Source organism: Pelodiscus sinensis, chromosome 1 (genome assembly GCF_052426305.1).
Source record: "Pelodiscus sinensis isolate ZL-2025 chromosome 1, ASM5242630v1, whole genome shotgun sequence".
NCBI lineage: Eukaryota > Metazoa > Chordata > Testudines > Trionychidae > Pelodiscus > Pelodiscus sinensis.
Window position 1 is genome coordinate 73,541,172 of NC_143052.1, and position 27,660 is coordinate 73,568,831.

The 27,660-nt window shown below is 44.8% G+C and overlaps 1 long non-coding RNA gene across 2 annotated transcripts in view; it reads right to left on the reverse strand.

The window, feature by feature from the left end:
• The window catches only part of LOC142829957 (uncharacterized), a 104,646-nt gene that overhangs the window by 9,726 nt on the left and 67,260 nt on the right, over window positions 1–27,660 (reverse strand). The window lies entirely within an intron of this gene.

Here is a 27,660-nt window from a genome sequence, read left to right on the forward strand (position 1 = left end):
CAGGGACAGACGTTAAACTGACCGGTCTGTAGTTTCCTGGGTTGTTCTTATTCCCCTTTTTATAGATGGGCACAATATTTGCCCTTTTCCAGTCTTGTGGTATCTCTCCTGTCTTCCATGATTTTTCAAAGATCATAGCTAAAGTCTCAGATACCTCCTCTATCAGCTCCTTGAGTATCCTGGGATGCATTTCATCAGGACCTGGTGACTTGCTGACATCTAACTTTCCTAAGTGATTTTTAACTTGTTCTTTGTGTATCCTATCTTCAAAACTTACCCTCTCTCTGCTTGTATTCACTACGTTAGGCACACCTCCAGACTTCTCGGTGAAGACCGAAACAAAGAAGTCATTGAGCATCTCTGCCATTTCCAAGTTTCCTGTTACTGCTTCTCCCTCCTCACTAAGCAGTGGGCCTACCCTGTCCTTGGTCTTCCTCTTGCTTTTAATGTATTTATAAAAGATCTTCTTGTTTCCCTTTATGCCTGTAGCTAGTTTGATCTTATTTTGTGCCTTTGCCTTTCTAAACTAATTTGTTGTACTTGTTTGTTCACACCAAGATCCTCCAACTCCTGCCTTAGTACTCAGCAAGGAATGAAACATGGTTTCATGGAACAGTGCATATAAGACAGGAGGCGCTATGTAGACTCAAGTATGGTGTGTATTAAGCATGATCCTCTGCACTGAATGGAATGAGGTTTCATGCCGCCTGCTTCTCTAGGGTCAAGAACACCAGGCAAAAAAGGATAAAAGTGTGTCTAGACAGATAATGGACATGTTTAAGTAGACTCGGTCAACAGTGGAGGATTAAACTAATTTATGAAATCTTGAAATCCAGCATGGAAAATGTCATGAGAAAATAGAAATAAAGAAAAAAAGGAGAATTAGGAAAAAGTTAAAATGTGTGTGTGCGTGCAAGATCAAAGGAGAGAAATATAAAGTTACTTCTCAAGATAAGAAAGCTGTTGCAAAGACCATAGATACCTGTCAGATGACTTGACAGTGGCAGTGGAAAGGTGACTGACTACATTAAAAATATAATGATGAATTATTCAGCAAAGACTTTAAGAGAATTTTCAACCCAAGGGTAACAGAACAAACAGAGAAAACACAGAATTCAGCACAACTAGGGAAAGATAGGTATATCTCTAAACATCACACACGATTAGGCAGCATATTCCTTCTTAAGAAAAGAGGCCTTTCTGCTGACAGTTACCCTGATGCCAGAATATTTATATTCATCACGTAGCACACATTTATTGCAAGTGTTCTGAAGAACCTCAGATATGAAATGGCAGAACTATTAACTGTTGTATGTAAACTAAATTTAAATGTAACTTCTTTAACTTCAGAATAGGAGGATAGCTAATGTGACACCAACACCTAACTTCAGCACCAGGCAAACTGTTTGGAAATAGCAAACACATATGGCTATGTCTACACTGCAGCCTTTTGCTGGCAAAGAGTATGCTAATGAAGCGCTCATTCACATTTGTTGTGCTGTCATTTACATGTGCTTTTTATGCAAGAGGTTTTTGCCCCAAAACAAGCAGTGTTTTTGCACAAGATCCTTACACCCTTTTGCACAAGATCCTTATACCTCTACTAGATGTATGAGGCATGAGGATCTTGAGGCAAAAGAGGGTTTTGCGCAAAAGCCTCTTGCACAAAAAGCATCGGCAGAGAATATGCAAATGACAGCGTGACAAATGCTAATGAGGGCTTCATTAGTATATTCTCTGCTGGCAAAAGGCTGCATTGTAGATGTAGCCATAGATAACACAGTTTGTTGTGGAAGAGTCAATGTGGCTTTTCTAAAGGGACCTCATGCTTCAACAATCTATTAGAATTCTTTGAAGGGGTCAACAAACGTACACAAGGGTGATCCAGAGGATATAGTCATCTCACTTATACATACAAATGATGAATCTAAATTACCTGTTATCACTGAAGAAAGAGATCTTGGAGTCATTGTGTCTGGTTCTCGGAAAACATCTAGTCAATGAGGTATCTCAGGGAAAAAAGCTAAGGGAATGTGTTGAATCATTAGAAAAGAGACAGATAAGAAGACAGAAAATATCATAATGCCACTGTATAAATCCATGGTATGTCCACACCTTGAATACTATGTGCAATTCTGGTAATCTCATCTCATAAAAAAGTGCAGCAGGGGAGGTTTAGATTGGACATTAGGAAAAAATTCCTAACTGTCAGGGTGGTCAAATATTGGAATAAATTGCCAAGGGAGGTGATGGAATCTCCCTCTCTGGAGATATTTAAGAACAGGTTAGATAGACATCTGTCAGGGATGGTGTAGACGGAGCTTGCTCCTGCCTTGAGGGTGGGGGGCTGGACTCGATGACCTCTCGAGGTCCCTTTCAGTACTATTATTCTATGATTCTATGATTCTATATTAGAATCTAGAAAGGTAAGGAGAAGGCAACAAAAATGATTAACGATATGGAACAGATTCCATATGAGGAGAGATTAAAAAGACTAGGATTTTTCAACTTGTAAAAAAAGACAACTGAGGGGAGGTATGACAGAGAGCTATAAAATCATAACTGGTGTGGATAAAGTGATTAAGGTATTTTTTTACACCTTCATATAGCATAAGAACATAAGTAACCCAATAAAATTAGGAGTCAAAAAAGGAAGCACTTCTTCACCCACTGTGCAGTCAACCTATGGAACTCATAGGTTGCTGTGAGTGTCAAAACTGTAATAGAGTTCAAAAAGAACTAGATGAGTTCATGGAGGATAAGTCCATTGATGGCTCTTAGTAAAGATGGTCAGGGATACAACCCGATGCTCCAGCAGTCCCTAGCATCTGAATGCTAGAAGCTGTGAGTGGACAACAGAGGATGGAACACTTGGTGACTGCCAGTTCTGTTCATTCCTTCTGAAGCACCTGACATTGGCCTCTGTTGGAAGACAGGATACTGTGCTAGATGGACCATTGGTCTGAGCCAGTATGGCCATTCTTATGGTCAGTTCCTGTGTTGCTACTAATGAGTGAGGGAAGGAATCTGTGAACTGTATTGCTAGATCCCTGCACCTGCACAAAACCCACAAGGAGTTAACAAAACTCTGTGTAAATTGCAGGCATGTACTTGTGTGCTGGTTTGGGTTTTCGGGCCTAACCAGTTCTCACTGAAATTGAAACTTCTCTGGGAATGGGTTGGGTTCCGCAGGTGAGGTACATGCCCATGCAAAATACAAAACCCTATAACCTGGAGCTAAGGAGGGAAGAGGGCATTGAACAGATGTTTTGTACCAGGTGAATATCATGTTTAAAGCATCCAACTGTTTTGTACCAGGTGAAAATCATGTTTAAAGCATCCAACTGTATCATGTTTAAAGCATCCAATTGTTTTATCTAATTAAACAATATTTACTTGTAGTTTTGCATTTTGCATGACTGTCTCTCAAATTTTATATAAGAAATTTTTCTTGCAAAGATCTACTCACAGAATCTGGTTGCGAGGGGGGGGGGGGCAATGGGGAGTGATTTTAGCACCTCTTGGCAGCTTTGATCTTGTTGTGTGAGTCCTGGAGTGCTGAGCATATTGGAAAATCTGACCATAAGTCCTAGGCAGCAGGCATCCTGTAAGGTGCGGATTCACTAGAAAATTACAATTAGCAGGTATCAACAACCTGCAGTTTCTCTCCCTGCTTAAAGTATCTTCCAGCCTATACAACCAAATGGTGTTCCCAGCAGAAGAGTTTGTGTTGGCCAAAATAAAATTAAAATATTGCCATCTTGATTTTAGAACATGAGGAAATTGCTCTCATAACACCAAGGAGTCTTTAGCAGGCCTTGGACACTGAGGGAGAAGTATTGATGTTTTTGCCAAACTCTACAAAAAATAAAAAATTGACATACTGAAGACTTTTTAAAAGAAAAAATCTATCCAGACAAGGTCTACCATCAATAACTGTAGCTAAAAATTAACTGCTTAAGTGCCTTTGGATTTACTGTGTAGAGTAACAGAAAGTTTCAAAGGGCATTTATATGTCATGTACATTAGAGAGTAATGCTAGGGGGGAAATACATGATGTCTTAGGGGGTATTATTTCCTTTATAACCAATTTAAAACCAGAAATAGTCAGGTGAGGACAATATTATTTATAATAAAAATATATTATTCATACGGCCATCTAATAAATTGATTTGTCATCCAATCTTTAGGAATAACTAGAAGATGGATGTATTTGCTCAAATCATCAAATTACAGTCTGCGACACACCAAGCAATCATTGTGAGGTAATTTTGCTGCACTGTGCATGCTGAACAAGACAACTACCGATCTTTGTTATTAACGAGATTTACATAGCTAGTCCACCATGCATGATGCTAAATTTCACTTCTTTGTGCAGAGCAAATGTAAATCTCATCAACCCTTTTCTGAGCAATGATTTCAAGGCTCTAGCTCAGCTCTGATTCTCTGCGCTGCTGTATAAGAAGCTCAGTTTGATCTCAGAGTCTGCCTTTCATTTCCTGGCTTAGCAGAGCACTAGCAAGCTGACACATTTAGACCAAGTCCTGCCCTTTGACTGACCACCCCTGCTTTTAATTGCATTTTTAAATATGCAAAATGAAAAGAGCAAGATATGTGACAGGTTTTACAATGTTTGTCCATGTAAGTGATCTCAGTCCTGATGAGAAATTTATCAGGACATTGTAGATTTTTATAGTACAGTTCACCATAAAGATCCTTCTTCCATAGTCTTCCCTTTTTCATTTCATAAAGTGAAGTAAACTGCAAAACAGTTGCAGTGAGCACTCTTAATATGTCTGCACAACACCTACACATGTGGCCAGCCTGTGCAAGCTGACTTAGGCTTGTTGGGCTTTGGCTGCAGGCCCATTTCATTGCTGTGTAGGTTCTCCAGACACAGACTGCAACTTATGCTCTAGATTCTGCAGGATGGGAGGGGCTTCTGCCTGAGCCAGGAAGTCTACACAGCAATGAAACAGCTCTGCAGTCTCCTCAGCCTGAGTTGGCTGTCATGGGCATGCCACAGGTTTTTTTCTTTGCAAGTGTAGACATATCCTATGAGCACAGGAGGGCAGTGTCAAAAACAGCATAGTATATGATGATGCTGATGTTGCCAACTATGACCTTCTTCCATGTGAGTTATGGACCCTCAGGTGCTGATAAGGCCGATCCTTGAACCACAAGTTCTATTATAGTGAGGACAGATGTTTCCAGGTACAAGAGGCTGTTCACCATGACTAGAAGCTAGTCTCTCCTTCCTCTTGCGCCTCTTCTCTTCAGCATGTCGACAGGCAAATTCAAAGCACAGGGAGCCATTGAGTAGGATTTGTCTCCATTTTGAGTGATCCTGGGCAAGTGTCTCCCAATTGTCAATGTCAATGTTGCACTTCTTTAAGTTATCCATTAGCCAGTCCTTATAACGCTCCCGTTGTCCTCCCACATTACAGTATCCTTCTTTCAGCTGAGAAAACAGGACCTGTTTTGGGAGGTGATGGCCTGGCATCCGAACAATGTGATCAGTCGAGCAAAGTTGCAGATGGATGATCAGTGTCCCAATACTGGTGGTCTTTGCCTCTTCCAGAACACTGATGTTAGTGCATTTGTCTTCCCAGTTGATCTTCAAGATCTTGCGGAGGCAGTGTTGGTGATAACTCTCAAGGACTTTCAAGTGATGTCTGTAGGTTGTCCAGGTTTCACACCCATACAATAGTGTTGAGTACTTGCTAGAGAAGAAATTTAGTGTCTGTTCAAATGTCATGATCTTCAAAAACCCTGTGCTGTAAATGAGCAAAGGCTGCACTGGCACAGCTCAGATAATGATGTATTTCCACATCAATATCTGCCCTGGATGAAAGATAACTTCCATTCTCCAGTGCCTCTCTGTTGATTTTAATAGATAGGGCATATGGTATGTCACTTGGAGAGGGATGATGGAGAACTTTGATTTTCTTGATGTTGAGGGTGAGACCAAGACATACATAAGCATTAGCAAACACATTCAAGATAGCCTGAAGATCTTGTGTACAAAAACTGCATTGTCATCAGCATACTGAAGTTCCACAATAGATGTGGAGAAAATCTTACTCATAGTTTTCAGCTTGCTAAGCCTAAACAGCTTTCCGTCCATTCTGTGGATGATTTTAACATCAGCTGGGAGCTTCCCAGCAATTAGGTTGAAAATGACTGCAATAAAGACTGCAAACATGCTTGGGGCGATGATACAGCCCTGTTTGACTCCTGTTTGTACTTTGAAAGGTTCACTCTGGGAGACAGTGCTGCTCAGAACAGTTGCTTCCATGTTGTCATGAAGCAACTTTAGGACACTGATGTATTTATCAGGACATCCAATCTTCGAAAATACAGTCCAAAAGGCACAGCAATTCACTGAGTCAAAGGCTTTAGTTTGATCAATAAAAGCCATGTACAGTGGTCAGTTTTGCTCCTGACACTTCTCTTACAGCTGCCACGCAATGAAGATCATATCCATAGTTTGACAACGTGGTTGGAAGCCACTCTGTGACTCTGGTAAAATTTCTTCTGATGGGGCGGAAAACAGATTGCAAGGACCCAGGCCAGAATTTTGCCTGCAACAGCAAGGAGAGAGATACCACAATAGTTTCCACAGTCTGGTTTATCCCCTTTTTTAAAGAGGGTAACAATCAAGGCATCCCTCACTTCACCGGATATCTCTTCCTTTATCCAGATTTTAAGGATAAGCAGGCTAAACTGCCAAATTAACTCTGATCCACCATCTTCAAAGATTTCACTGGGGATTCTGGACCTGCTGTCTAGTTGTTCTTCATCTACTTGATGGCACTGTATATCTCATACATATTGGGAGGGTCTCCGAGCTCATCCCTAGGTCATTGGGGGATTTGCTAAAGAACTTCATCTGCAACCATGGAATTATGATTAAGAAGATCTTCAAAATGTTCTTTCCAGAAAAAATTAATGGATTCATTGTCCTTCAAAAGTGTGGTTCCATCCGTTGAGCGAAAGGGGTTCGTGCCATGACAAGCTGGCTGATGAACAGCCTTAATAACACTAAAGAAACCCATGTGTATTATAGGTATCCACAAAACGTTGGAGTTCTTGCGTTTCTTAGTCCCCCATATGTTCCTGAGTTCTTTAGTTTTACGTTGGACTTCTGCCTTCACCTTAGCATGGGCTTCTCTCTTTGTATTGTGATTTATATCATTCTGCCAATGAATAAATGGACACCTGAAAAAGTATATTCCTCTTCATTGCAGAGCCAACGTAACTTGATGAATACTGGCTAATGTAAAATGAAGCATTTCTGAGCTAAATATTGTAGCTAATATCTACTTAATAGAAAAACACTGAGCAGAAAAAGGAAAAATATAACTATGAAAGTAAAGTTGCTTTTTTGTCATGGAGTTTTAGATTCTGTGACTTTCAAGTCATGATTTTAATATTTTGGGATTTTCTTGTCTAAGTGACTGGCTGGCTGAGAAGATGAACAAATGAACCAATTTAAAATATAAGTGGTACAGGAGGCTAACAGCCAGGAGTAGCTCACCAAAAACATTGTTTTGCCATCACTGCCCTACAAAGTCTCGTGCATGTCCTGTCCACATTGTCAGAAGGATCTTCCAGTAGCCCTCAATCATCTCTAGGGTTCAGATATATGTTGTATCCCCTATTTACTCCAACAACTTGTCAATTTGGGGCATGCAATTCATGTCAAATGGGGATATCACATTCCTCTTACTAAAGTGGACACAAAACTGAAGCATTCCATCCACCTTGAGCCACAGGTCAAGGGAGCTCCACCACCTGCTGTGAGATTCCTCTACTAACCTGAGGTTCAATGTAACCTGTAGTATGATGTATTGCTTGGGCAGGGGATGGTAGCTTTCATGTACCTTGCTCCAGGGCTCTATTGCAGTTGACAAATCAGCCATGTTTTTCCAGGTCATGGCGAGAACACAAAAGGGGAAGACTGGATTGTCTGCAACATCTGACCCTGTTGGGACAGATGCAGGTTTCCCCCCAGGGGAAGTGTGTCTAAGTCCTGGGATAATGGAATCTAGGGGGCCCAGTTCTGGAGTGGAAATGGAGGTTGAAGGAGGGTGTTATGAACAGCCTGTCACTGGTCTTCCTGGCCTTATGAAGGTTTATGTGATAAATCCAGGTCTCCTTCCTCTTCCTGGGTTATCAAATCTCAGAATCCATTGCTCCAACCCAATGGCCCCTGGTAACTAACATAGTTTATACAGTGTGAGTGACTCAAAAGCAAGTGAAAAGTTAGAAAATACAGGCAGACAGCACTTTCTGATGGCACCTCAGGCACTTTACAATATTGCATGAAACCAATAGACATAATTGTATGAAAAGCTGGAGCTGTATATTCCATTCTTAAAAAGCAGCCAAAGGATCCTAGATATTGGATGCAAAACAGCAAAGTATTCTGCATTCAGCAGTAGAAGCATGCTAGCTAAATGAAAACCACTAAAGATAATATTCTTGCCCAAGAATGTTAAAAAACAGAGCCAAAATTAAGTGTTAAATCATTTGAGGTAAACCTAAATGTTACTAAGTAACAAAATGTGAGCGCTCTTCTATATGCATTCAGTATGATATGATGAGATAGGTGTGACAAAGTCACATTGTGCAGTTGTAAGAGAGTGGGGTCTCGGAAGTGAATGAGCACAAGCCCGCCCGAGGCTAAAGGACCCTCCCCCAGTCTACAGGTGGATCCATTGAACCTGGACACAACTAAGTATAAGGAACAACAGAAAAAATAACAAGGAGTGGTGAGAGGATCAAATAGGGAATGCCGAGCACAGAACCCCAGACCTGCAGGTAGCTGTCTTGTCACAGGCCAGCTCCACAAGCCAAATACATAGGGAAGCATTGGAATCTCACTTCATCCACAAATTCAATTCACATGCTAATGGACTCAATCGAGATATGGGCTGGCTAGGACACGGAAGGTGCTAACAGCTCTGTGAGTGGTATCCTTCCTGTCTTAGCATCTATCTATTTACTTTGATCTGCTTAGGTTCAAATACCCATTCTCCAGATACTTAATGATGCCCTGTCTCACCCCCCTTCCTTTTTCCTTTTTTTCTTTTTCTCCCACCTCTCCTTCTCTTCTCCTATTTATTTCGAGTTTTCATATCCTCTACTCATAACTCCGGTCATCTGAAGAAGTGGGCTGTGCCCACAAAAGCTCATGATACCATTTACATATTTTGTTAGGGTATGGCTACACTACCCCGCTAGTTCGAACTAGCGGGGTAATGTAGGCATACTGCACTTGCAAATGAAGCCCGGGATTTGAATTTCCCGGGCTTCATTTGCATAAGCGGGGCGCCGCCATTTTTAAAATCCCGCTCGTTCGAACCCCGTGCAGTGCGGCTACACGGGGCACGAACTAGGCAGTTCGAACTAGGCATTCCATGAGGAGTAACGGTAGTTCGAACTAGGAAGCCTAGTTCAAACTACCTAGTTCGTGCCCCGTGTAGTCGCGCTGCCCGGGGTTCGAACGAGCGGGGTTTTAAAAATGGCGGCACCCCGCTTATGCAAATGAAGCCCGGGAAATTCAAATCCCGGGCTTCATTTGCAAGTGCGGTATGCCTACATTACCCTCCTAGTTCGAACTAGGAGGGTAGTGTAGACATACACTTAGTCTATAAAGTGCTACCAGACTATTTGTTGTTTTTTTTCTGTAACAGACTAACCTGGCTACCTCCTTAAGCTCCTCGAAGGTGTCATGGGAGCCAGCACCGATAGTCAGCATAACAAGACAACAGCCCCAGAGAGGTGGGGGAAGGGAAAGGTATTTCCTTTTTGTGTTTGTGCATTGGTTTCTTTGGTGTGGCTGAAGTGTGCTGCTTGGGCAAATGCTGACATTTACCTTATAAAAAAGTGAAAAAAAACCTGACCGAGTTAAAAATTCTCTCTGAAATAAAACTTATTTGCTCCAGGCCAACCCTCCTCCCCCCCATGCTGGAAGGGAAAACACTGAGCCCGTTGAGGTGAAGATGCCCTGCCACACAGTTTAGTTCTCATTAACAACATTCTGGTGACAGAATTCTGCAGAAGCTAGAGGCAATTTAGGGAGAACATGAAAGATCAATGAATTAGAATAACTCAGTATGGTAGAGACAGAACATGGGCAAGAGTGAGTCTGCATATTAAGCATTGGTTGCAGTCTGAAAGTTTTCCAAAGATCACAACAGGAAGCTTTCCTCTTAGCAACAAAATTCTGAAATTGCCACACATTTTCAACCCTCCCTGATTGAGGACATCTCTCATTTTAATGCATTCCACACAAATTTAGTCTCTCAAAATGAAAAGTCATGAACCTGAGGTACAGTAAAACTCCACTGGTCCGGCATCCAATGCTCTGGCACTCCTGATGGTCCGGCACCATCAGGAACCCAGAAGTGCTCTGGCTGCTGGACAATTGGAGCTGCTCTGCGCCCGGCTTCGCCGATTCAGCTGCTCCTGAAACTGACCAGCAGCTGAATCGGGAAATGCCTGGGGCAGAGCAGCTGGGGTGCTGCTGGGTTGGTCCGGTAGTGCTGCCCTTCGGCGCTGCGAGACCAACCCGGCAGCACCCCAGCTGCTCTGCCCCAGGTGTCCCCAATTCAGCCGCTGCTGAAACTGACCAGCGGCTGATTCCAGGAAGTCAGCCGCTGATCAGTTTCAGCAGCGGCTGACTTGGGGATGCCTGGGGCAGAGCAGCTGGGGTGCTGCTGGGTTGGTCCCGTAGTGCTGCCCCTCGGCGCTGCGGGACCAACCCGGCAGCACTCCAGCTGCTCTTCCCCAGGCATCCCCAAGAGCAGCCGGGATGCTGCCGGGTTGGTCCCACAGGGGTAGCACTATGGGACCAACCCAGCAGCACCCCAGCTGCTCTGCCCCAGGCATCCCGGATTCAGCTGCTGCTGAAACTGACCAGCAGTGGCTGAATGAGGACACCTGAGGCAGAGCCAGACTATCAGAAGGGGGGGCTATGAGTGGTCTGGGGTGGCATCCCCCCCACCCCACCCCAGACCCTTCATAGTCCCCCCTTCCGATAGTCTGGCATATTTGATAATCCGGCACTCCCTGGGTCCTAAAGGTGCTGGATTATCGGAAGTTTACTGTATATAGAATGTTATTCACCATAAAGGAATAACTCCCAGGGCATTTTAAATTTCATTCATAAATAATTTTGTTGTGGCCCTCATTTTGGCATTGTCGCATGTTGGGTATGTCCACACAGCAAAGGAAAACCCATGGCTGGCCCATACTAACAGGATTGGGCTGTGGGGCTGTTTCCTAAAGTCTGTGACCAAATCTGAAATAAGTGGAACAGTTTGATTTTTGTTGTCAATGGGTGAACAATCTTGGATCTATCCATTGAAAGATTTCGTGGTTTCCTGCTCTTCATCAGTTCTGATGCTTAAAAGCTAAAATCTGTTCCTTACACTTGCAAAACTGGCACAGGTATCAATGCTGCAATCTTGTTAAAGGCTCAGTTATCAGCCCCCCACTACTGCAGCAGACACTGAACTGCTCTGCCACTGTGCTCCAAACTGGACTGGGGGATCACCTCTATTGATGAGGAGGTAGCTCAATATCCACACTCCCATCTAATTCTTGGTCTCTCATGCACAGGAAAACTTCTTTGTGATATGTGATCCACCAGGAATTAGAGAGAAACCAGAAACCAGATTATAACAACCATCATGATTATAACAGTTCAAGGCTCTGGGCTGAATTCAAACTAGTATTCTAATCCCTGCAGCCCCTGGGAGTGGCTGGGTTGTGGAAACCTGACTCTCATTGTTGAACACTTAATTCACAAAAACACATCAATCAAAGTCAATGAGGCTGCTTATAGGAGTGAACGCTCAGCACCAGAGTAAAGGTTCCATAATGGAAACAGAGTGTACACTCTCTCAGCTATCTCTGACTGTGTGTATTTTCCCCACCCCCAACCGTTTTTCTTTGCCTCAATCCCCTCACCTATTTTCCTTTCTTGGCAGAGCCGAAGAGCCCTGATAGAGTTATAAAATCTTGTAGCTTTGCATCATGAGAAGCAGACTTTGAGTACTTTAAAAGAAGATTTTTCAGTAATTGCAGATGCTTGAAATTGAAATACTAATCTTTAGGAAGAAAAGGTTTCATTATCTTTTAATTTCAAGATGAATGAATGTCATTTTTTAGTCAGTGTCTTTTTTCAGCACTCTTGATAACATTACACACAAGCATATTGCCTTCTGGGAAAGGACTGAGATTCTCTTTCACAGATATTATTCTGTTTGAAATTTCTGTTTTAAGAGAATGAACAGAAATTTAAGGGTGTTTTTCACATAAACTTGTTCGCCTTAGCAGTCTACTAGCATAACCTCCTAGTAGTTTGGCAATGTAAAAATCTGAGCCTTTAAAATGTGTCTTTCTCATTACGTACAACATTTAAGAAATTCAAATATTGGAATTATTATTAGGCTAATGTGATAGAATATTCAAATACCAGAATATTCACGTAACACAGCACTGTACTGTGTTTTTGATAGAAAGAACTCTGATGTGTGAAGTACCAGAAGATGATTGTAGACTGAAGAAAAAGGCTTGGTCTGTACACCTCCCCTCCCCCCCAACCTGCCCATTTTATACAAATAGTCCCTCCTTTTTGTGCTTGAATCACATGTAAATGAGGGTAATAGACTCTAAATACTGAGAGTAGACGTTGAAGATCAACAGAGAAGAGGATTCAAAGGTTATAACCTTTACAGTAGCGTTCCAATTCTTGTTTTTGCAAACAATGTTATGGCAAATCTAATAAATGCAAAGTGAAAACCGGGTAGTTTAAATAGTAATCATTTATATTCTGGCATTAGTTTTAAAGGTGGCAATAATACCACAAATAATGTCTCTTTCCCTAGCAGACACAATAATCTGACATGACATGATTTCTAAGTCAAAGCTGGGTCCACTTTCCCCACAATGAAAATACTATTCAATATTTTTTAGGTAAATCTAAACAGGAAGAGGCCTTATCTGATCATTTCTGCATTTTGACAATATTCAAAGGACCTTGAAAGCCCTCAGCAGTGTTACTAAGTAGGGGAAACTAAGATCTCAGGGCTATTCCAGGTGATCAGAAAAGTGATGTGTCCATGCTTTTTAAAATCACGTATATTAATAAAGGTGAGAATTAGATATATTCTTAATGATTGAGTCTAGTTGATAATAATCTTGCAATTACGTGGCACTCAGAGTCATAAACAATAAGATGCACATACCCACTGTGTGCACTGTAATATTTTTTTAAAAGGTACAATGTAGCAGGGGTATCGATTTGAGTATTTTTGTCTGGAAAAAACAAAACTACTTGTATCAAAGATATAAATGGCATTTTTATACAACAGAGGAAGATGGCATCTCTGCCCTGCAGATCTCACAATGATAGACCAGGTGGAAAGATTCAGATACCTTGCCCCCAGTTCTTTTCCTGTGACATCAAACAGGCTCTTCAACTGCCAATCTGAACAATTCACCCAAACTGTTTTCCTTTCCATGATGTTTCATCAGTCCCACATGTCCCTCTTCACCGAACAGGCATTTACTCAGGACATGACACTTGCAGAATGTGAGAGACTCTTTTCACCAGTGCGTGAATAGTTTTCATTCATGAGTATTGTGTGAGCTGTGCAGTTCAGATGAAAGGCAGTGTCGTCTAGTGGGCACTTGACTGAGACTAAATTCTGTTCCCAGTTCTGCCACTGACTCACTGTGTAATTGTGAGCAAATTACTTCCCTTTACTTTCCTCATCTGTAAAATAGGGGAAATGATACTAAGAGTTCCTTGGTAAAGCTCTCAGAGATCTGTTGATGAAAAGAGTTATCTGTTACTATTATTTAACAATCCTCAATAATAGCGTCACCTTCTCCTATGGAAGCATATGTTCTTTGCATACAGTAAAAATATATTGTGATTTAACAATAGAGAAATGAAAGGCAGAAAAGCAGGGGTTGTGTTAATTCACTGTGTCTGTTTCTGTGATTCCTACAAGCCCCTATTTTACTAATATGAACACATATCAATGTCCTTCTGCTGCCATCAGATACAAATAGCCCCATCTCAGCTATTCCTCTTTCATGGACATTGCGTTAGACATGCACTTGTTTAAGTATCTCCAAAGCGATTCATGGAAAAACCCATAAATCTGAAACGTGAATATTTGTGTTTTAAGGATAGAACATTTCTATTACAATCACATTTTATTTCAACTCTGAACGCCGCTGGTTTGTAAATAGAACTTTTGCTTATAATGTTATAGGCACTCAGGTTTGAAGCTAGCCTTGTCCAATTTTTCCTTGTGTGTTGTATTTCAATAACTCCAAATAAGAAATATTTTGTTGTATTGTTGAGGCAGCAACTGTGATGCTAAGGTTGCCAACAGTTTCTGCTGTAAACACAGGTTATTATATCTCAGTGAAACATTTGTTTTCTGGCCTGAAATTTTCCCAGGACTCCTCTCTGTGCAGAGGTGAATCTTTCAGTAACTTTGGCTAGATTCAGATCGTGTATATTTTATTCAGAAAAGGGAAGGTGAACAATATTGTCTCCATTTATAAAAAAAACTTCCAACATTATGGATGCTGTGGGATTACTTCTAGAATAGTGCTATCCCAATCATATATATAGTAGCCTAATGTCTGTGATTCTGTAATGCTGAAATGCTGGCTGTTCCCTCAGGGCAGCGCTGTTGCCTGCCGCCGAGCGCCACGGCGGGAGGAAACAGCACCGCCCAAAGGGAATAGCCAGGAGGCAGGGCCTGGACACGCATGCGTCTCTGATGTCAGGAAAGGGTGCCGGATTCAAAAGGAAGAAAGCGGAGCGGACATAGAGGAGACAGAGAGGAGAACGGAGGAGGTAGAGAAGAGGCGGAGGACAGAGAGAGAGAGTGAGAGAGATGCAGCAGGAGGAGGAGAAGAGAAACACAGAGTGAGAGGTGGGAGGGGGAGAAGAGAAAGAAAGAGAGGAGAGAGAGGCAGGAGGCAGACGAGAGCTGAGAGAGAGAGAGGGTGAGGCAGTAGGAGGAGAGAGAGAGGCCGTTTGCACCGCTTGCTCCCACGCGGCGGCATGGCTGAGTGGCGCAGAAGTCAGCTGAGCACCACGGTGGGAGGTGAAGGGGGGCGGGGCAGTGACGTACACACCCAGGGGGCAGGGCCTGGATGAGCATGCATCCCCGACGGAGACAGAGGAGAGCAGAGAGAGAGTGAGAGAGACAGGAGAGGAAGAAGAGAAAGAGAGAGATGGAGCAGAGAGAGAGTGAGGAGGAGGAGAAGAGAAAGGGAGAGTGAGAGGCAGGAGGGGGAGAAGAGAAAGAGAGAGAGAAGGAGAGAGAGGCAGAAGGTGGAGGAGAGTTGAGAGAGAGAGGAGGAGGCAGTAGGAGGAGGAGGAGAGAGAGAGAGAGAGATGGAGTGAGAGACCAGAGGCTCAGGAGAGAAGACCGATGTGGAGGAGAGACCTGAAAATTCCATCTTATGATGGGCTAATTGCATAGTATGAGTATAGTGGATGAATCAGACCCTCCATCCCCCCCACCACTACTCTGTTTTAAGTGAAGACCTATAAATAGTTACCTAAGAAATGGGGTGTTGTGCAGGAGACTGAAGCTAATCTTGATGAACAATTAACTGAATAGTCCCCTGAATAGCTGTGCATCTGAACAGGCAATTTTCAAATATTTTGAGAAACATGGGATCTGATAAAAGGGATTCTTCTGCTGCTACAGCTGTCCCTGCTGGAGGAATGAACTACTCATGCCTTCCTAGCTATTGTACAGCTAATGCTGATTTACTGGTGTGTCAATGGGCATAGTGAGGCTGATGTTGTAAGAAACTGGCTTTCACCAAATTCTGCAAAACTAGGATACGTCTAAACTATGGGTTTTTTTTCAAAAGAGGATATGCAAATTCCGTAGTATACCCCTAGATATGTTCACCTTTAAAGAAATGGTGCAGCAGTAAGAAAGTCATGGTGCTGAGGAAGGGAGCGAGAATGAAATAAGTCTAGAAGAGGATAGAAATAAGATATAAAAAATTGTCTGGAGATGACTCTCCCTCCATGACCCCAATTGTTTGCATATCATTTGACTGTGTGAAGTATTCTAAAAAGTGACTCCGTAGGGGCATGTTTAGCAGGGCTAAAGCCAAAATAAGCTACACAACTTGAGCTACATCAGTTGCGTAGCTTAAGTTAAAATAGCTTATTTAGGTTTTTGGTGCTGTCTACACAGCAGGAAGTCCAAGAAAGAGCACTCTTCCTCCGACTTCCCTTACTTCTCGTATAGTAAGGGTTACAGAAGTTGGAGTAAGAAATCTTCCAGCTTGACATTATTTCATCATTATGTCGAAACAACTGCTTGTAGTATAACTGCTTTGTTATTTAGGAATAACATCAGTCATTCTGAAATAATGCTGCTGTATAGACATAGCCTGAGAGAAACAATGTGAAGCTGCATATTTATGGTCTCAGTTTTCATGCACACATAATATAACCAAAAAGGTGGCCTGTCTAAGTGCCTGCCCTGCAAACTCCAGCTGGGCCCTGAGGACTTCCTTTCTCAAACATTATCACCAGTAATATTCTGCTGGCCAATTATGCCATCAGTTAAATTAATGAAACATCATTGTCTTGAGTTTACAGTTTCAGTGACTTGTTGTGCAAAGCTATTGAAGTCAATAGTTTGCACAGATGTAAGTGATGGGAATTAAGTAAACTTTTGTGTGAATGATGCACAAGATGTAATACAATCCAATTCACTGCCATATAACTATATTGGCTCTGCAGCACAAATGAAAGTAAAAATATATGTTTGTATCTGATGCAAGAACTAATGATTCTGAATAGTCACAGACAGCAGTGTTCAGCCCGGGTGTGTAGAAACCTTTCTGGAGTCAACACAAATATTGTCAGCCTCCTTTGTACTAAAATAGCTGAACAGTATAGCTAGTACTGTATGAAAACAGAATGTTGTAAGTATCAGTGCTCTACTGGCCCTTGCCCAGCCTCATCCCAATCATTCAGCAGAAACACTGGGCTGACTGTCATGCTTATGAAACCACAGTACGATAATAACTTCATAACAAGCCCTTTTATTGGACTGTAATCAATATTTTTCTCATACCATTTTCCTGGCTGTACAGTTTCCCCAGTTGGTATATTTAAATGTACTGCAAAGGTTACATATATACCCATGAGCTGTAAGTCATTCAGTACTCATGGAATTCTTAAAATCCAAAAATCTTGGAATTCTGCTGAGACTGACATACAGCTGCCATAGAAACATAGGAATAATTTTTTCCATTTCAGACTAATGGTCCATCTATTCTGTTATCCTTTTGCTGGCAGTGGACAATACCAGATGGTCAGAGGAAGATAGAAAAGTCCATAGAGTATGATTATGAAATAATCTGTCTGTCACAGGGTGAGATGCTCTTTAACAGAACTGGGTTTAGCCCCATCTGTGAATATAAAAGGCCTTCTATGCCCAAAAGAGCTTATAATTAATTACTTCAATTACAAATTATAAAAGGTTCCTCCTTAGGATTTTGTCACTGTCTTGTGAGAGGATAAATAGGTACTCCTGAATTTATTTTCTCCATATCTTTAATTTTTATATCTTTAAAATGGCTCTTCTTAATAGTCTCCAGTCTAAATTACACAGTTCTATTCTTTTCATTCCTTCTTAATTTGGAAGTCTTTCTACACCTCTCATAATTTTCGTTGTCTGTTTCTTAATCTATCCCACTATTCCAGATGAGGAAGTACTCATAGGTTTGTATAATGGAATCATATGTTTTTATCTTTTAAAAATATATTCTAACATTTTTCTTACTTTGCTAAGTGATTACTGACCAATTAGAACCCTGCACTGTACGAATGTTTCTGATTTTTTCCATCTGGGGTACGTTACCTTGCATCCAACAATAATGAATTTCATCTGTAATGCAAGTTTATCTATTTATCTTTCATCTTGACTCACCTAAATAACTCAGTATCTGTAATATTTACAACTTCAGAAGTATCACATGCATCATTAAAAAAAACTTCCCTAATTTGTTCCATTTGCTGATAAAAATAATAAGCCTTGTATTCTGCAGAATTCAAAGGATTCAGAGCCTCATTAATATATTCACTAAACAGTTTGAAAATGCATAGTGCCAAGCTAAATAAGAAAACTATATCAAGAACTAAAACCTTACAAACAACTTTTGCAGCTCAATTGCTTACTCTAAGACAAACTAACAAAAAACATAAGAACAGATCTATTGGGTCAGATCAATAGTCCATCTAACCAAGTATCCTGTCTTCTGACAATAACTGACACCAGATGCTACAGAGGGAATGAAGAACAGGGCAATTTGTCAAGTGATAAACTGTAGTCCAGCTTCTAACAGTCAGGTTTAGAGACACAGAGCGTGGGTTTGCTTCCCTGACCATCTAGGCTAATAACAGTTGATGAGTCTATCCTCTGGGCACTAATTTAATTCTTTTTTTAACCCAATTATACTTTAGGACTACTCAACATCCTCTACCAATGAATTACACAGGTTGACTGTGTATAGAGCCAATTATGCCATCAGTTAAATGTTTGTTTTAAATCTGCTGCCTATTCATTTCATTGGGCTCCTGATTCTTGTGTTATTGATAAACAACTTGCATGAGAGCTAAAAAGGTAAAAAGAGGGTAAAAAGAGCAGCTGTCTCCAGGGCCTGGCAATTTAAAGGGCCAGAGCCCCCCAGGTGCTACTGCCGCTACCACAGCAACAACTGAAGCCCTGGGCCCTTTAAATCGCCTCCAGAGCTTCGGGTGGCATGCACCCAATGGTGCTGTGGGGATGGCTATGTGAAATTAGCCCCTTGCCCCACCCTGTGGGTATGTCTAGGCTACATGCCTCTGCTGACAGAGGCATGTAAAATAGGCTCCCTGACATAATCAATGAAGCAGGGATTTAAATATCCCCAGCTTCATTAAAATAAAAATGGCTGCTGCACTGTGCCAGCTCAGGTGATTGTCGGCATAGCACGGCAGTCAAGACGTGGCTTGGTCGACAGGGGAAGCCTTTGTCTACTGTTCCTGTAAACTTTGTTCCATGAGGCATAAGGGAGCAGTCGACAAAGGCTTCCTCATCAACTGATCTGCGTCTTGACTGCCATGCTGTGCCGACAGTCAGCTGAGCCAGCACAGCACGGCAGCCATTTTTATTTTAATGAAGCCCAGAATATTTAAATCCCCGCTTCATTGACTATGTTGGGTAGCCTATTTTACAAACCTTTGTCAGCAGAGGCATGTAGTCTAGACATACAGGCTGTGTCTACATTGGCACCCTTTTCCGGAAAAGGGATGCTAATGAGACCAGTCGGAATTGCAAATGCCGTGGGGGATTTAAATATCCCCCGCGGCATTTGCATGAACATGGCTGCTGCTTTTTTCCAGCTCGGGGTTTTGCCGGAGAAAAGTGACAGTCTAGATGGGATCTTGCGGAAAATAAACCCTTTTCAAGTAGGAATAAGGGATCTTCCAGAAAAGGGTTTATTTTCCGCAAGATCCCATCTAGACTGGCACTTTTCTCCGGAAAAAAGCGGCAGCCATGTTCATGCAAATGCCATGGGGGATATTTAAATCCCCCGTGGCATTTGCAATTCCGAAGTGTCTCATTAGCATCCCTTTTCCGGAAAAGGGTGCCAATGTAGACACAGCCACACTGTCTGACCAAGGCTCCATCTCTTTGGGGTCTGGAGCCAGCTCCCATGCGAGGTCCAGCAAAGTCTGTCCTCAGCCCTGACTTTCACTTTCTCCATACCATTCATGATTTTATACACCATCATAGCTTCCCTTACTTGTCTTTTTCTAAAATGAACAGTCTCAGTCTTTTTAATCTCTTCTCACATGGAAGCTGTTCCATACTGCTAATCTTTTTTTTTTTCTGTTTTCTCTGTACCTTTTCCAGTTCTAATTAGGGATGTAACAGTGTGGTCGATTAGCTACCAGTATTTAACCGATAAGCAAAAGCGTATAGGATAATGCTATAGACTACACTCATTTCCTTTCCTCCCTCCCCTGCTCAGCCAGTACATTTTTTAGTAGGCTGGCCAGCAGCCCATCTCAGTCCTAGCTTGTAACAGGTCCAAGACCTATCCCTGCTGCAGCTCTGTATTTGAAGTGTATTAGGAGCTGGGCGGGCAGGCAGCCTGGCTCAGTTCCAGCTCCCACCATGTCAGGGAGCTCAGACCTCCTCCCTCAACAGGGGCTGTTGCCACCCAGTGCTGCTGCCTCGTTATCAGAGGCAGCAGCACAGGGTGGCAGGTAGCCATTCCATGAGGAGAGCTGGTTTTAAAACTGGCTCCCCTCACAGACCAACTTGTGCCTGGCACCTTGCACTGCTGTCTCTGATACAAAGGCAGCAGTCGGAGTGGCAGGGGGCTCCTCAGGAGTGAGGCCCCGCACCCAGAGACTATAGAACAGTTGAGTAACTAATAAGAATTCATAAGGTTATTGAACTATTCAATTAACCGATATTTTACACCTCTAGTTCAAATATTTTTTTTTTCAGATGGATTGACCAAAACAGCATACAGTATCCAACAGGCCTGAAATGTAAAGGATTAAGGGGGGGGGGGGGTCCGAAGACCATGCAAGAAGTCAGTCATCTGTTGGATGTTCCCTCAAAAGGGGACTGGAGTTGAAGGAGTGACCTGGCTGGAGAGCTTGGGCAATAAGTAAAGATAAAGGCAAAGAAGTCCCAGTGAGTAAGCACTAGGGGTATGTCTACACTACAGCACTAATTCGAACTAACTTAGTTCGAATTAGTTAATTTGAACTAAGCTAATTCGAACTAGTGCATCAAGACCTAAAAACTAGTTCAAATTAGCATTTTGCTAATTCAAATTAGCATGTCCACAGTGAGTGGACCCTGAACTGAGGTTAAGGATGGCCGGAACAGGTGCCGGCAGGGCATCAGATTAGGACTTAGAGCGTGGAGCTGCTGTCTCAGGCTAGCCGAGAGCTGCGCTTAAAGGGACCCGACCCCCACCCTGGACAGACAGTTCTCTGGGGTTCCCCGCTTGCAAAGCAGTCCTGGCTTGGAGTGCCCTGAGTGCCCACACTCGGCACATCACAGCACTTGGACATCAGCCCGGCTGCACTTGCCGCAAGCTGCCATCCGGGGGTGGGGGAGTCAATCGGGGGGCTGCAGGAGAGCTTTCACCCCGAGGAGCCCGCAGAGCCACCCCAGCCTTCCCCATCGGGGGCTCATACCCCATTCCTCCCTCACCTCCTTCCACTTACCCCTTCCTAGCCCCCCCTTCCTGATGTACAAAATAAAGGACACGTGTGTTCAAAAATAGAAACTCTTTATTGAACAAAACTCGGGGAGACTGGGAAAAGGAGGTGGGAGAGGGGAAGAGAGAGGGTGGGAGAGGGGAGGGCAACTAAAATGATCAGGGGTTTGGAACAGGTCCCATATGAAGAGAGGCTAAAGAGACTGGGACTTTTCAGCTTAGAAAAGAGAAGACTGAGGGGGGATATGATAGAGGTCTATAAAAGCACGAGTGGCGTGGAGAGGGCGCATAAAGAAAAGTTCTTCATTAGTTCCCATAATAGAAGGACTAGAGGACACCAAATGAAATGAATGGGTAGCAGGCTTCAAACTAATAACAGAAAGTTCTTCTTCACAAAGCAAAGAGTCAACCTGTGGAACTCCTTGCTGCAGGAGGCTGTGAAGGCTAGAACTAGAACAGAGTTTAAAGAGAAGTGAGATAAATTCATGGAGGTTGGGTCCATGGAGTGATATTAGCCGGGGGTAGAAATGGTGTCTCTGGCCTCTGTTTGTGAAAGGCTGGAGATGGATGGCACGAGACAAATGGCTTGGTCATTGTCTTCGGTCCATCCCCTCCAGGGTCCCTAGTGTTGGCCGCTGTCGGCAGACAGGCTATTGGGCTAGTTGGACCTTTGGTCTGACCCAGTACAGCCATTCTAAGCTCAGGGCTCAGGGTCGGGGGTCTCACTGGACCACCCTGATTTTCATGCAAACCTGCTCCTGGGTGCCCAGGCTGGTAGCTCTCCTGCCCTAGACGGCTACTTTCCTGTGCCTAGTGCGGAGGTCGTGGATGAGGTCCACGATCTCCGCACTAGACCAGGTGGGCGCCTGCCTCTTGTGGACCTGGGCAGGCTCCCAGGAGCTGCCAGCCTGGTCCCGGGAAGAGGCGGAGGGCTGGGTGGCAGCGGGTGGCTGGTTCGTGCCGTGCCAGGTGCAGGGTCTGCTGGCTGGGTGCTGGCAGACTTGCACCTGGCACGGGCACCGTAGCCAGACCATGCCCCTTTAAGGGTTCTGGGGCCGGGACGGGGGCAGACGAGTTTCCCTAGTGGTGCCCAGAGTGGCCACCAGGGAAAGCTGGGGAGAGCTAGCCTCCCACTAGTTCGAATTAAGTGGGTACACGCCCTTAATTCGAACTACTTAATTCGAACTAGGCGTTAGTCCTCGTAGAATGAGGTTTACCTAGTTCGAATTAAGCACTCTGCTAGTTCAAATTAAGTTCGAACTAGCGGTTTGTATGTGTAGCGCCTATCAAAGTTAATTCGAACTGACGTCTGTTAGTTTGAATTAACTTTGTAGTGTAGACATACCCTAGAGGTGCTGCTCTATATCAAGGCAGACATGGACTTAAAGCTAGCCCAGAAGGAGCTGAGGACTGAGCCAAGTGCCAGGACTAAGGATATTAACAAGGGCACACAAAGAGGTCCTGTTGGACCTTTTATTCTAGAAGTTGTTTATCCATCAATTCACTTTTTTACTGAGTGACAACTGGTGAGCTGAACCACTGAAAACCCCCTTGATGAATGTAACAGTCAACAGGAGGTGTTGAGAGAAAGGAAAGGAAAGCCTTTAGGACTGCACCCAGTAGACCGGAGGCATTTGTGAGAAGTGAGTGTACACCATCAAAAAGCTATTCCCCAGATCAGTCAAGAAGAGGCACCACCTGTGGAGAATGGGAACCCTCTTTTGCTCTGTTTAGCTATGGTAACATTTTTTGGCTCTCTACATTTTTTTTGGCGCATATGCACTTAGTTTCCAGTCTCTACTATGGTGTTTACAATTTCATCACAGCTTGCAGGTTTCTCATCCTAGTAACTGTTCTTTTAATTTCTGTTTAACTGGCCTCCTCATTGTGTGCAGTTCCCCTTTTTGAAGTTAAGTTCTACTGTGGTGAATTTATTTGCTTCTCCCCTCCCTACAAATGTAACTATGGGGCTATTAAAAATTGGTTCAGCTATCTTCACCTCTTGGTCCTCCACTTCAGACTAAAACAAGAATTGTCTCTCCTTTTGTGAGTTCCAGGACTAGCTGTTCTAATAAACTATTAATGTTTCTTCGAAATATAATAGCTGCATCCCATGCTGAGATGACTTGTTTCCAGTCAACATGGGTATAGTTGAAATCCCCCTTTAATATTTGGATATCTGAATTTCCCTGTTCAGGTAGTATGTAGTATATTCCTACTCCTATTCGCTTATTATTCAAGCATGGAATTGCTATCGAGATTCCATGGAAGTTTCAGTCATTCAAGCTTTTTACTTTATTTGATTCTATGCTTTCTTTCACTCTGGGTATGTCTACACAGCAAAGTTATTTAAAAATAACAGCCGTTATTTCGAAATAACCATACTAGCATCTACACAAGCCAACCGCTATTTCGAAATTCATTTGAAATAGCAGAGGGCTTATTTCAAAATTGGTAAACCTCAATCCACTAGGAATAGCGCCTATTTCGAAATAAGCGCTGTGTAGATGCTTATTTCGAAATAGGGGGCCTTCAGCCCTTGCCTGGGTCCTCTGGTGGCCACTCTGGGCACGAACAGGAAAACTCCTCTCTTCCCTCCCCCTCCCAGAGCCCTTAAAGGGGTAGAGTCTGGCTACAGTCTGTTGTGGCTAGCACCAGGCCTGCCCAGAGCCACTCTGCTGCTGCCCCTGAGCCAGGCTGCAGCATGAGCCAGCAAGCCATTGGCAGCCAGCTCTCCACCGCTCCCCAAGGATGAAAACCAAGGAGCTGCGGCAGCCATATGCCAGGGCCACAGGAGGCAGCTCCCAAACAGGGGAAGACACAGACACCTGGCCCTATTTTGACGCCCTGGACCATATCCTGGGGGGTGGGATGGTCCATGCCCCCCAGGTGGACATCGACCCTGGGGAAGAGGGCCCTGACCAGGGCATGGAGGAGGAGGAAGAGGGCCAGGAGCCACAGGATCCTGGAAGGAGCATGCCACGTAGCCAGGGCCCCCGAGCCATCCCAGCAGGCCTGTCACCGGTGTTGTCTGAGGCTGGAGAAGCAACAACATGTGAGTGACATCACTGTCCCCTTATGTGGGAGCAGGAGGGGAAGGAGACCAGGGACCACTCTCATGGGCCTTGCTGGCCACGGCTCACGCAGCAACCTGTGCATGTGCTGTGCCACCCCCGGGCTGGCTGCCACAAAGGGACTGTGGCCTGTTACCCACAAGCATGTCTGTATGAAGGCACATGACATCTCCTGACCCTGGGGTGGGACACAGAAGGACACGATCCTTCCACAAGCCCCCTCTAAACAGAGGCAAGGGACATTTCCCCCCCACCACACATAGACCCACACCACATAGAGCACAGGTGCATGGGTGCATTCCCGGGCCAGCTCCCACTCCCAGGGATAGAAGGACATCCCGAACATGGCCTCTGTGCTAGTACATTGGCTCTGATGGTATGGAGACCTGTCGTCCTCGCCTTGCAGAGGGGGGCTGGGCTTCACCCACTGTGTCCCCAGGGATAACTGACCTCCTCTCTTATTTCTCCACAGCTGCACCCGCTGTGAGTTCAGGGCACACCACCCCACCCAGGACATCCTCCTGCATCCGGGCACTCAGCAGGCTGACCCGTAACCAGGAGGCGTACCAGAGGCAGCACCTGGGAATGCTGCGAGGCCTGCACTGCACCCTGGACTATTGGGTGCACGAAGACCTGAAACTCCCAACCCTGAGCCCTGAGCTTCTCCTCCCCCTTCCAGCTCCTTCCTCCCAGGTTTACCCCTTCCCTCTCCCATCCTCTCGCCTCCATCCCGCCACCCCCACACATCAGTTTTGTTCAATAAAGATAGTTTGTTTTCTTCAACACTTGTGTCTTTATTGTTCATCAGGAAGGGGGGTTAGGGAGGGGTAAGTGGAAGGACGTGTGGGTGGGATGAGGCACAAGCCCCAGTGGGGCACACCAGGGAGACCTTATTCCTCCTCCGGGTGGAAGCTCTCCCGCAGAGTCTCCCAGATACAGACAGCCCCCCAATGGGCCTCCCGGCTGGCAGCCATGCAGGGCTGCACGTACAGGCTGGCCAAGTGCTCAGCCTCTTCCATCCAGACTGGCAGGAAAGCCTCGCCCGTCCTCTCGCACAAATTATGCAGCACACAACACGCTGCCACCATGTGCAGAATATTCCACTCGGATAGGTCCAGGCGGGTGAAGTGGCATCTAAAACGGGCCTTCAGCCGTCCGAACACCTGCTCCACCATGATGCAGGCCCTGCCGAGCCTGGCATTAAATGCCTGTCGGGGAGGGTTGAGGTGTCCCTTGTAGGGCTTAATGAGCCAGGGTTGTAGGTGATAGGCTGCATCCCCCACCAGGCACACAGGCATGCCCATGTCCCCGACTCTGATGTGGCGGTTGGGGAAGAAAGTCCTGGAGTGCAGCCTTTGGCAAATGGAGGAGTTGCAGTAAATCTGCACGTTGTGTGCTTTGCTGGACCAGCCCACATTGATGTCCACAAAGTGGCCCCGGTAGTCAGACACAGCCTGCAGGATGATGGAAAAGTATTCCTTGTGGTTGATATAGAGGGAGGCCTTGTGTTCTGGGGCACAGATGGGGATATGTTTCCCGTCGATAGCCTCCCCTCCCCCGCAGTTGGGGACGCCCAGGGCACCAAACCCCTTGATGACTGCGTCGACATCGGCAAGGTGGATGACTCTGTGAAGCAGCACTCTATTAATGGCCTTTACCACCTGCAGAGGGACACACAAAACCGAGAGTCACTGAGGTGCCAGGGTGGCTGAGAGTGCTCCTTCCCCGCCACTGCCCTGCACCCCCACTCCCCAGGAGCAATCTCTCCTGCAATCCTGGCCATCGCGGGCAGTCCTTAGTGTGGGCAGGTCAGAACAAACCCTCCCGTGGTGGGGACTTGCACCACCTCCCCCGCTTTTTCCTAGGGAAGCCAAACCCTCCTTGTACCCCCCCTCCTGGCGCAGTGGCCAGAGATTGCCATACCTGCATGAGCACTGCTCCAATGGTGGATCTCCCCACACCGAACTGGCTCCCCATGGATCGGTGGCTATCCAGTGTTGAGAGCTTCCAGAGGGCGATGGCCATACACTTCTGGAGGGGAATGGCGGGCCTCATGGGTGTGTCCCATTGCTGCAGAGAAGGGGCGAGCCACTTGCAGAGCTCCATGAAGGTGTCCTTCTTCATCCTAAAGTTCTGGGTCCATTGTTGGTCTCCCCAGTGCTCCAGGATGATGTGGTCCCAGCAGTCGCTGCTGGTGTCCAGATGCCAGATGAGGTGGGGCATGCTGGCGTCCAGGAGCTGCAGCTGCTCCTCCACATACCACAGGAGGGTCCGGATGATGGCCTCGGGGTTGGGCTGCAGCAGATGCTGTGAGACAGCCTCCAGAAAGTGCTGCCAGGCTTGCGGCAACACATCCAAAAGAAGCACCTGAGTGTCCAGGGGCAGCTCCGGCTCCATGTTGCAGAGTTTTGTGGTATCCTAAGTGAGGGCAACCAGAGCACACAGAGAAAAAAAATGCTTTGCTGTCCCTCAGTGAGGTAGGTAGGCAAGCAAGCAGGGAAACCTGACAACCGGCTGTCCAGGGTGGAGTCTCTTTAAGCACAGGCCTCAGATAGCCTCAGGCAGCAGCTACACAAAGTAACTCCTGACTTGATGCCCTGCTGGAACTGGTTTCAGCTGGTCTTAAATTTGATTCAGTGTCCAATCAGTGTGGACGCGCTAATTTGGAATAGCAAAATGATATTTCAAAATGCATTTTCTGTGTCGACACGTTATTTCAAAATAAGATATTTTGAAATAACTATTTCAAAATTTAGATATTTGAAATAACGCTGTTGTGTAGACATACCCATAGTGTCTCTCCCAGCTCTGTGATTCCTCTGTATTTTGTACCCTGATATTACCATATCCACTAAGTTTCTGTGATGTTTATTATTTCAATAACCTGGCAGTGGGGAGCCGAGCCATGGGGACTAGTGAGGCTGGGAGAGCAGCCCTAGCCGGGGCTGGTGGCAGTGGGGCTGGTGTGGCTAGAGGTGCAGCCCTGACCAGGGCCGGGAGTGGAGCTTTGTGGCCAGGGCTGGTGCTCAGGAATGGGGCTGATATCTGGGAGGGGAGCCTTGACCTCCCCATATCTGGAAAATTCCCTGGTTCAGGACCACTCAGGTTCTGAGGATTCCAAACCAGGAAAGTCCAGTCTGTACAACATTTTTAATTTTACATTCCAGCAATTTGGTTCAATTTTGGTTTAGTTGGAGCCCATCCTCCTTGCATAGAGTTCTCCTTTCCCAAAGTTGCTAAAAACCCCAATCCCTCTTCCACACATCATTGTCAC